This window comes from Salmo salar, chromosome ssa15 (assembly GCF_905237065.1).
Source record: "Salmo salar chromosome ssa15, Ssal_v3.1, whole genome shotgun sequence".
Classification (NCBI taxonomy): Eukaryota; Metazoa; Chordata; class Actinopteri; order Salmoniformes; family Salmonidae; genus Salmo; species Salmo salar.
This window is the reverse complement of record NC_059456.1, coordinates 107,944,706-107,956,760: the sequence shown is the minus strand read 5'-3', so window position 1 is coordinate 107,956,760 and position 12,055 is coordinate 107,944,706. Positions and strand designations below refer to the sequence as shown.

Genomic DNA, 12,055 nt, shown 5'->3' with positions numbered 1-12,055 from the left:
CGAGACGGAGAACTGAACACAGCTATGTAGAGCACCTCAAGATAAAAACCTAATATTCAATATCCTAAGTTCGACAAAAAATTAGCACTACACAATCTGGTGGGTAATAACCTTCAATCTGGATAACAACACAAAACAAATCGTAAGACTAGAGAAATGTATCGACAAATATTACGGAAACAAGCAACACTCAAACACGACGGAGGGTAAGACAGGGGAACCCGTCTCAACATGACGGAGGGTAAGACAGGGGAACCCGTCTCAACATGACGGAGGGTAAGACAGGGGAACCCGTCTCAACATGACGGAGGGTAAGACAGGGGAACCCATCTCAACATGACAGAGGGTAAGACAGGGGAACCCATCTCAACATGACGGAGGGTAAGACAGGGGAACCCGTCTCAACACGACGGAGGGTAAGACAGGGGAACCCGTCTCAACATGACGGACAGTAAGACAGGGGAACCCATCTCAACACGATGAGAGGGTAAGACAGGGGAACCCATTTCAACATGAAAATGTGACTCTTCTACAGACACAGACGATTTCATATTTTCACCACCGGGAATGGTAAAGGTCGAAACCGATCTGTTAAAATCAATAAATGACAGACTGGGTATACTTGAATTAGTCAGTAAGGATATAAAAGAGTTGGAGGCCTCGAGATGAGTGACGAAAAAGCTGCGACATCGGAGAAGGAAACACACAAGCTAAAAGGGACAGTCAATAAGATTGAAACCGAAGTGAATGAACTTAAAAAGGAGAACACCGTTCTGAGAGAAGCCTTACCGGACATACAGACTAGATCCATGAGAGAGAATCTGGTACTAACAGGTATCCTTACTGGACATACAGACTAGATCCATGAGAGAGAATCTGGTACTAACAGGTATCCTTACTGGACATACAGACTAGATCCATGAGAGAGAATCTGGTACTAACAGGTATCCTTACTGGACATACAGACTAGATCCATGAGAGAGAATCTGGTCCTAACAGGTATCCTTACTGGACATACAGACTAGATCCATGAGAGAGAATCTGGTACTAACAGGTATCCTTACTGGACATACAGACTAGATCCATGAGAGAGAATCTGGTACTAACAGGTATCCTTACTGGACATACAGACTAGATCCATGAGAGAGAATCTGGTACTAACAGGTATCCTTACTGGACATACAGACTAGATCCATGAGAGAATCTGGTACTTACAGGTATCCTTACTGGACATACAGACTAGATCCATGAGAGAGAATCTGGTACTTACAGGTATCCAAGAGAAAGAAGGTAGAAGTTCCTGAATGTGTAGTTAGAGAGTTCCTCCTTACAGCGCTTCAGATTCCACACGAAGCTATCGACAAAATCCAACTCGAACGTGTACACCGCTTCGGACAGAAAGGGCAGAGGTATGAACGCCCAATCGTTGCCAAATTTGCTTTCTTTAAAGATAAAATAATGGTTAAAATCCTGGGTAAAAGACTTACTGGGACCAAAATAGACTGATCAGTTCCCGAAGGAAACTGCAGAACGGCGTAAAGTTCTGCATCCAATTTTCAAGGAAAATAGATTGAAAGGGAAACTGTCTGACAGGGTTGGTCCTGCAGTGGTTCTGAGCCTGTCTGGCTGGGTTGGTCCTGTAGTGGTTCTGAGCCTGCCTGGCAGGGTTGGTCCTGTAGTGATTCTGAGCCTGCTTGGCAGGGTTGGTCCTGCAGTGGTTCAGAGCCCGCTTGGCAGGGTTGGTCCTGTAGTGATTCTGAGCCTGCTTGGCAGGGTTGGTCCTGTAGTGGTTCTGAGCCTGCTTGGCAGGGTTGGTCCTGTAGTGGTTCTGAGCCTGTCTGGCAGGGTTGGTCCTGTAGTGGTTCTGAGCCTGCCTGGCAGGGTTGGTCCTGCAGTGGTTCTGAGCCTGCTTGGCAGGGTTGGTCCTGCAGTGGTTCTGAGCCTGCCTGGCAGGGTTGGTCCTGCAGTGGTTCTGAGCCTGTCTGACAGGGTTGGTCCTGTAGTGGTTCTGAGCCTGTCTGACAGGGTTGGTCCTGCAGTGGTTCTGAGCCTGCTTGGCAGGGTTGGTCCTGCAGTGGTTCTGAGCCTGCTTGGCAGGGTTGGTCCTGCAGTGGTTCTGAGCCTGTCTGGCTGGGTTGGTCCTGCAGTGGTTCTGAGCCTGTCTGACAGGGTTGGTCCTGCAGTGGTTCTGAGCCTGTCTGGCTGGGTTGGTCCTGCAGTGGTTCTGAGCCTGTCTGACAGGGTTGGTCCTGCAGTGGTTCTGAGCCTGCTTGGCAGGGTTGGTCCTGCAGTGGTTCTGAGCCTGCCTGGCAGGGTTGGTCCTGCAGTGGTTCTGAGCCTGCTTGGCAGGGTTGGTCCTGCAGTGGTTCTGAGCCTGTCTGGCTGGGTTGGTCCTGCAGTGGTTCTGAGCCTGTCTGGCAGGGTTGGTCCTGCAGTGGTTCTGAGCCTGTCTGGCAGGGTTGGTCCTGCAGTGGTTCTGAGCCTGCTTGGCAGGGTTGGTCCTGCAGTGGTTCTGAGCCTGCTTGGCAGGGTTGGTCCTGCAGTGGTTCTGAGCCTGCTTGGCAGGGTTGGTCCTGCAGTGGTTCTGAGCCTGTCTGGCAGGGTTGGTCCTGCAGTGGTTCTGAGCCTGCCTGGCAGGGTTGGTCCTGCAGTGGTTCTGAGCCTGCCTGGCAGGGTTGGTCCTGCAGTGGTTCTGAGCCTGAACTAGAATGTATTGGCCTGAACGTTACACTGTCTCCCCAAATGTATTTTACCCTTATTGGAATGTATAGACCACCTTCCACCGAAAGTGTGTTTTTTGATCAGTTTAATAACATGCTTAGGGAATGTGATTTTGGGAAGGAGGTCATCTTAATGGGAGATTTTAATATTAATTATGAAGACAAGTCTTGTAGGAAAACCCTCAAACGGATCACTAATACCTTTGACCTTACACAGCTCGTTAAAGGTCCAACCAGGGTGACTTGTTGCTCTAAAACACAGATTGATTTGGTGTTCAGTAATAAACCAGAGAGAGTGACTAAATCATTCAATATGGTTACTGGGCTATCTGATCATAATTTGACACTTATAGCCAGAAAGTTGTCTAAGAGCAGGTTTAAGCTCTCTACTGTTAGAAAGCCGGATCAACTAAGAATACCTAAGAGTGAATTAAACTATTTTGAAAAAGCAATTAATGGAATTAACTGGAATGATCTCTTGTCCTATACAGACGTGGAAGCTGATAGTGAGGTTTTTCTATCCACAATCCAGGCTACAATAAATGGTTTCCTAAAGAAAATCAAATCCAAACCTGGCCAAAAGAGCACTCTTCCTGGGCTAAATGGAGAAATGTGGAAATTGATGAAAGAACGAGATTATGCTCTTAAAAACAGCCCTAAAATCCAAATTAGAGCATGACAGACGTAGGTTTACCATGTTGAGAAATAAGGTGATGAAAGAAATCAGACATGCCAAGGCAAACTTTTTTTATTAACATAACTGGTGAGGCAAAGGGAAATTCTAAATTGATCTGGGAGAATATAAAAAAGTTAACAGGGAAAGACCATAGTAACACCGCAAAAAGACTAGAAATCGTGGTGAATAACAATCTAACACAGGATGCAGTCGAAATAGCAATAGCCTTCAATTCCTACTTTATTGACTCTGTCAGGGTACTGACACAGAACCCCTCCACTGGTTTCTTGGGCTCAGTGCTAGTGAATGACGCTCAACCCGTCTTCATCATAAGGGATGTTTCTGAGTCAAAGGTGAACAAGGTGATTAGCTCACTAAAGAACTCTAAATCCAAAGATGTGTTTGGGCTGGACTCTACCTTTCTTAAAAACTACAAAGAGTCACTCATTGGCCCCATTACTAAGGTCACCAACACATCTATTGGTCTGGGGGTGTTTCCAAGGGTATGGAAGTCAGCCATAATAACGGCCATCTTTAAATCGGGCGACCCTGCTGACGTAAGTAACTACAGGCCCATTAGTATACTACCTGTGGTGTCGAAGGTTGCTGAAAAGTGTGTAGCAGAACAACTGATTTCCCACCTCAACAACAGCCCCTTCACATTACACTCCATGCAGTTTGGCTTCAGAGCGAAACACTCCACAGAAAAAGCCAACTGCTTTCTTCTGGAAAATGTGAAGTCCAAGATGGACAAAGGGGGCGTTATTGGGGCTGTGTTTCTGGACCTAAGGAAGGCTTTCGATACTGTTAACCATGAGATTCTCATCACAAAATTGTCCAAGTTCAACTTTTCCCCCGATGCCTTGAGATGGATGAAATCATACCTTGAAGGCAGAACTCAGTGTGTCAGAGTGAGCAATGAGCTGTCGCCCACTCTTAGCTATGATGTGGGCGTGCCCCAAGGGTCAATACTGGGGCCCCCCTGTTCAGCCTGTACATTAATGATCTGCCTTCCGTCTGCACTGGGTCTGAAGTTCAAATGTATGCAGATGATACAGTGATATATGTGCATGCAAAGAGCAAACAACAAGCTGCACAAGAACTCACTACTGTAATGGTCCAGGTTACAAAGTGGCTCAGTGACTCGTGTTTGCATCTCAATGTGAAAAAAACAGTTTGCATGTTCTTCACAAAGAGGGCAACAGATGCTACTGAGCCAGATGTCTGTGTGTCAGGGGAGAAGCTCCAGGTGGTATCTGATGCTACTGAACCAGATGTCTGTGTATCAGGGGAGAAGCTCCAGGTGGTATCTGATGCTACTGAACCAGATGTCTGTGTATCAGGGGAGAAGCTCCAGGTGGTATCTGATGCTACTGAACCAGATGTCTGTGTATCAGGGGAGAAGCTCCAGGTGGTATCTGATGCTACTGAACCAGATGTCTGTGTATCAGGGGAGAAGCTCCAGGTGGTATCTGATGCTACTGAACCAGATGTCTGTGTATCAGGGAGAAGCTCCAGGTGGTATCTGATGCTACTGAACCAGATGTCTGTGTATCAGGGGAGAAGCTCCAGGTGGTATCTGATGCTACTGAACCAGATGTCTGTGTATCAGGGGAGAAGCTCCAGGTGGTATCTGATGCTACTGAACCAGATGTCTGTGTATCAGGGGAGAAGCTCCAGGTGGTATCTGATGCTACTGAACCAGATGTCTGTGTATCAGGGGAGAAGCTCCAGGTGGTATCTGATGCTACTGAACCAGATGTCTGTGTATCAGGGGAGAAGCTCCAGGTGGTATCTGATGCTACTGAACCAGATGTCTGTGTATCAGGGGAGAAGCTCCAGGTGGTATCTGATTTTAAGTACCTTGGCATCATACTTGATTCCAACCTCTCTTTTAAAAAGCAGGTGAAAAAGGTCATTCAAATAACCAAATTCAACCTCGCTAATTTCCAGATTTATACGAAATTGTTTGACCACAGAGGTAGCAAAACTGTATTTCAAATCGATGATACTCCCCCACTTAACATACTGCTTGACTAGTTGGGCCCAAGCTTGCTGTACAACATTAAAACCCATTCAGTCTGTCTACAAACAGGCTCTCAAAGTGCTTGATAGGAAGCCCAATAGCCATCATCACTGTTACATCCTCAGAAAGCATGAGCTCCTGAGTTGGGAAAATCTTGTGCAGTACACCGACGCATGTCTTGTATTCCAGATCCTAAATGGCCTGGCTCCCCCTCCACTCAGTATTTTTGTAAAACAGAAAACCCAAACATATGGCAGCAGATCCACAAGGTCTGCTATGAGAGGTGACTGTATAGTTCCCTTAAGGAAAAGCACCTTTAGTAAATCCGCTTTCTCTGTGAGAGCTTCCCATGTCTGGAATACACTGCCATTAGACACACATAACTGCACCACATATCACACTTTCACAAAATGCATGAAGACATGGCTAAAGGTCAATCAGACTTGTGAACATAATCCCTAGCTGTGTATTGCCACTTTCCATGTTGTCTGTTGTCTGGAGCTTGTGAGGTGTGGAAACACTTTGTTGCTTTTATGGATTTTGTCTTGTTGCTTTTTGTTCTATGTTGCTCTGTCTGTATGCTACATCTTGCTTGTCCTATGTTGCTCTGTCTGTATGCTACGTCTTGCTTGTTCTATGTTGCTCTGTCTGTATGCTACATCTTGCTTGTCCTATGTTGCTCTGTCTGTATGCTACATCTTGCTTGTTCTATGTTGCTCTGTCTGTATGCTACATCTTGCTTGTTCTATGTTGCTCTGTCTGTATGCTACATCTTGCTTGTCCTATGTTGCTCTGTCTGTATGCTACATCTTGCTTGTTCTATGTTGCTCTGTCTGTATGCTACGTCTTGCTTGTTCTATGTTGCTCTGTCTGTATGCTACGTCTTGCTTGTTCTATGTTGCTCTGTCTGTATGCTACATCTTGCTTGTCCTATGTTGCTCTGTCTGTATGCTACATCTCGCTTGTCCTATGTTGCTCTGTCTGTATGCTACATCTTGCTTGTCCTATGTTGCTCTGTCTGTATGCTACATCTCGCTTGTCCTATGTTGCTCTGTCTGTATGCTATGTCTTGCTTGTCCTATGTTGCTCTGTCTGTATGCTACATCTTGCTTGTCCTATGTTTCTCTGTCTGTATGCTATGTCTTGCTTGTCCTATGTTGCTCTGTCTGTATGCTATGCACTGTTCAATGATTGTCTATATTGTAATTGTTTTTAATAACCTGCCCAGGGTCTGCGGTTGAAAATTAGCCGGCTCGCTAAAACCGGCACTTTTACTGAAACGTTGATTAATGTGCGCTGTCCCTGTAAAAATAAAATAAACTCAAACTCACTCAGCCTGCCTGGCAGGGTTGGTCCTGCAAAGCCCCCTAAAGGGAAAGCATAATATACAAGGAAATTCTCAAAGCTGCTAATGAGAACCTTGACGACCTTGTACCTAGCCGGTGGGAATTCCGGTGGGGTGCCCCCCCACCCAGGCAGTGGCAGTGTTGGTAACACTATCTGCAGTAACACATGGGGAGGGGGGTCACACTCTGACATTCAGAGAGGGGGTATAGTATTGTGGCCCTGGTGGCACAAAATCAAAGGTCTGACTGCATGGAGATGCTTGGGAATATGGTCACTACGGGGGACCGTGTTGTGGGTGTTTCTGGGGAAAGGGGGTTATATCTGACCTCCATCATCTAGGATGTGACAATGGTTAATAAAATCTCCCCATTTTGTTGCACAGTCTTGCAGGGCTTCTCATACAGCTGCGACTGTATATGCATTAGTAAATCAAGACCTTTTCTTGAGTTGGGCTCTGGGATGGTACAACTGTTGAGAATCCGAGTCTATGGTTGTTGTGGGGGAAAGGTGTTGAGTGTGTATGAGTGTCTGGGTAGTATGTGCGTATCCCACAACTGTTGCGAGGGAGTAAAAGATGTTAGGGACAATATAGGATGATTCACAATAATTGTTTGCTAATATAATAATTGCTTGCAATCATGTAATTTTGGTAATGGCGAGAGGTAAAATCCTTTGCATAAATTGTCTACATTACTACAAATATTAATAGCTAATTATGGAAAATAAGAAACAGTATTTTGGAAATATATATATTTTATTTTTGATGGCTATATATAATACAAATTGAGGTAAGGGCGGTTTGATCTACATTGGCGGTTGATCTACTTCTGTTCTGTGGGTGTCTGTAACGGGCGTCGTCGGGGATAGAGGACCAAAACGCAGCAGGAATGTGGATGCTCATCTTGTATTTATTTTTAAATAAAGAGAACACCAAAATAACAAAAAAAACTAAGAACTCACGAACAACAAAACAGTCTTGTCAGGCTCACGCAGGCAAAACAAGAAACAATCTCCCACAACACTACACCAAACAATTACCCATATATAGGACTCTCAATCAGAGGCAACGAGAAAGCACCTGCCTCCAATTGAGAGTCCAACCCCCCATTAACCTACACATAGAAATACCAAAAACCAGAAAGAACATAGAAATACAAAACATAGAACATAGACCAAAACCCGGAAATAATCAATCAAACACCCTACTACATAAATCACCACCCCGAACCACATAAACAAAATACCCCCTGCCACGTCCTGACCAAACTACAATAACAAATAACCCTTATACTGGTCAGGACGTGACAGTGTCACGATTGTCGTAAGGAGTCGACCAAAACGCAGCGGGAAAATGTATACTCATCTTCTCTTTTTATTTGAAGAAGGAAAAACAAAATAAACACGTGTACAAAAACAAACGACTCCAAACAGTCCCGTCAGGTGCAACAAACACTAAACCAGGAAATAACTACCCACAAACCCCCATCGAACAAACACCCCTATAAATAGGACCTTCAATCAGAGGCAACGAGAAGCAGCTGCCTCCAATTGAAGGTCAACCCAATAAACACCACATAGAAATAGACCAACTAGAAATAACATAGAAATACACTAACATAGAACATAACCCAAACCCAAACAACCCCGAACCACACTAAATAAACACCCCCTGCCACGTCCTGACCAAACTACAATAACAAACAACCCCTTTTACTGGTCAGGACGTGACAGTGGGTTTCACTGTGTGCTCTTTTCGAAGGATGGATTCCCAGTCCGTTCAGGGCCCTGGGATACGGGGTGTCGGGGGTGGTCTGCCGGGCATTGGGATGACAACCCAACTCGGGATGAGGAGGGCTTTTTAGCAGGTGGAATTAGTAGGGACCAATTGAAGGTTTTATTTAGTAGCAATGCAAATATCATGGTACAGCTCTATAGACACTCAATCATCATGTTACTTTGTAATGGTACGTTTAGAAACATATATTTTGATAAATAGAATTGAAACTTGTGTCTCATTATGGTAAGTGGAGAAATAAGTATAGCCAGTTATAATTGTAATGTTTTAGCAGATAATAAGAAAAGACGTTCAGTATTTACCTGGCTAAAAGAGAAGGAATATAATATCTATTGTTTACAGGAAACCCATTCAACAATTTTAGATGAAGTTTTGTGGAAAAAGGACTGGGGGGGGCGAAATATATTTCTCCCATGGGGCAAAGAAATTCACAAGGGGTGATGATATTAACAGTTATTTTGATCCAAATGTGCAAATTGTCCAAACAGATGATCAAGGTAGATGGATGATTTTAAATATGTTATTGGACAATAAACAGATATGGTTTATTAACCTATACGGTCCAAATGATGATGATCCATTTAACCAGGTGGGCTAGTTGAGAACAAGTCCTTTATTTAACCAGGTAGGCCAGTTGAGAACAAGTCCTTTATTTAACCAGGTGGGCCAGTTGAGAACAAGTCCTTTATTTAACCAGGTGGGCCAGTTGAGAACAAGTTCTCATTTACAACTGCGACCTGGCCAAGATAAAGCAAAGCAGTGTGACACAAACAACAACACAGAGTTACACATGGAATAAACAAAAGTAGAGTCAATAACAGAATAGAAAAATCTATATACAGTGTGTGCAAATGGCGTGAGGAGGTAAGGCAATAAATAGGCCAATAGTGGCAAAGTAATTACAATTTAGCAGATTTAACACTGGAGTGATAGATGAGCAGATGATGATGAGCAGATGATGATGAGCAGATGATGGTAAGTAGTGATACTGGTGTGCAAAAGAGCAGAAAAGTAAATAAAAACAATATGGGGATGAGGTAGTTGGTAGATTGGGTGGGCTATTTACAGATGGACTATGTACAGCAACAAGCAACACTAGACACTATTATTATGGTGGGAGATTTCAATACGGTCTTAAATGCCTCTATGGACCGGAAAGGAAATCACACTACAAACTATCACCCTCAGGCACTGAAGGAAATCATGAATGTCATGGATATATTGGAATTAGTGGATATATGGAGACTTAAATACCCTGACCTAGTGAGATATACATGGAGGAGGTTTAATATCCTGACCTAGTGAGATATACATGGAGGAGGTTTAATATCCTGACCTAGTGAGATATACATGGAGGAGGCTTAAATATCCTGACCTAGTGAGATATACATGGAGGAGGTTTAATATCCTGACCTAGTGAGATATACATGGAGGAGGTTTAATACCCTGACCTAGTGAGATATACATGGAGGAGGTTTAATACCCTGACCTAGTGAGATATACATGGAGGAGGTTTAACATCCTGACTTAGTGAGATATACATGGAGGAGGTTTAATACCCTGACCTAGTGAGATATACATGGAGGAGGTTTAATATCCTGACCTAGTGAGATATACATGGAGGAGGTTTAATATCCTGACCTAGTGAGATATACATGGAGGAGGTTTAATATCCGGACCTAGTGAGATATACATGGAGGAGGTTTAATATCCTGACCTGGTGAGATATACATGGAGGAGGTTTAATATCCTGACCTAGTGAGATATACATGGAGGAGGCTTAATCAAGCTAGTGGTCTTGATTACTTATGTCATTCTCTCTGGCACCAAAAGTTTAAAAAGTGTTGATAGGGGACAGAATGCGCTCGGATCATCATAATAATTGGCATATATATCACTCTTACAGAATTTCCACGTGGGCGAGGATATTGGAAATTTAATCAAAGCCTACTCGATGATAAATTGTTTAGAACTCGGACAGAAGAATTTAAAACGGACTTTTTCAGACATAACACAGGTACAGCAGATCCCCTTATTGTATGGGACACTTTTAAACGTGCCTTTCGAGGCCATGCAATTCAGTACTCATCTAAACTCAGCAAAAAAAGAAATGTCCTCTCACTGTCAACTGCGTTTATTTTCAGCAAATTTAACATTAATATTTGTATTTGTATGAACATAACAAGATTCAACAACAGACATAAACCGAACAAGTTCCACAGATGTGACTATCAGAAATTGAATAATGTGTCCCTGAACAAAGAGGGGGGGGGGTCAAAAGTAACAGTCAGTATCTGGTGTGGCCACCAGCTGCATTAAGTACTGCAGTGCATCTCCCGTGGTGGCTAATTTCTGCATTACCAAATGAGGAGAGTTACAAACTTCACACACCAGTCAGAGTTATACTTAAACTACATCTTTAATAATAAGAGCTTTGCATTAGCACTTGACTTTCAATAATGCGCCATTGAAAAGTGACAACAGAAAAGTACAAAGATCTTTTATAGCCAAGATACACCCGTCTCAACGTACATGACGAACCACAGATCTTAGGAACAGTTCACAAAGGGGACTTTATATAATTGAGAAAGGAGTATCCCTTAGCCAGATAGCATATTCGCTATAAATTATCGTTCAGTTTGGTCCCTAAAACGAAGTTCTAATCTTGTTCCTGGTACGGTATAGAACAGAACCATTAGCTCTATGTCCTCTGGAATGCTCTTTAGGTTTTATCACCCAAAGACATCGTAAATCTCCTCCCTCAGTGTTATCGCTCAGAGGCCCATCCTCAGTAGAACACACACAATAGTTTAACAGAATACTCTATTCTGTCGAATAAACCAACCATTATAACATAATCTCGCAATTTTCCACGACACTCCTCCTCGTGGACTGCAACAGATTTGCCAGTTCTTGCTGTGAAATGTTACCCCATTCTTCCACGAAGGCACCGGCAAGATCCTGGACATTTCTGGGGGGAATGGCCCTAGCCCTCACCCTCCGGCCCAACAGGTCCCAGACGTGCTCAATGAGATTGAGATCCGGGCTCTTCGCTGGCCATGGCAGAACACTGACATTCCTGTCTTGCGTGATTTTCTGCACAGAACGAGCAGTATGGCTGGTGGCATTGTAATGCTGGAGGGTCATGTCAGGATGAACCTGCAGGAAGGGTACCACATGAGGGAGGAGGATGTCTTCCCTGTAATGCACAGCGTTGAGATTGCCTGCAATGACAACAAGCTCATTCCGATGATGATGTGACACACCGCCCCAGACCATGATGGACTCTCTACATCCAAATCGATCCCGCTCCAGAGTACAGGCCTCGGTGTAACGCTCATTCATTCGATGATAAACGCGAAGCCGACCATCACCCCTGGTGAGAAAAAAAAGCGACTCGTCAGTGAAGAGCACTTTTTGCCAGTCCTGTCTGGTCCAGCGACGGTGGGTTTGTGCCCATAGGCGACGTTGTTGCCGGTGATGTCTGGTGA

At 44.1% G+C, this 12,055-nt stretch overlaps 1 protein-coding gene across 1 annotated transcript in view; it reads left to right on the top strand.

The window, feature by feature from the left end:
- LOC106572974 (caM kinase-like vesicle-associated protein) overlaps positions 1-12,055 on the top strand; it is a 124,951-nt gene that overhangs the window by 92,885 nt on the left and 20,011 nt on the right. The window lies entirely within an intron of this gene.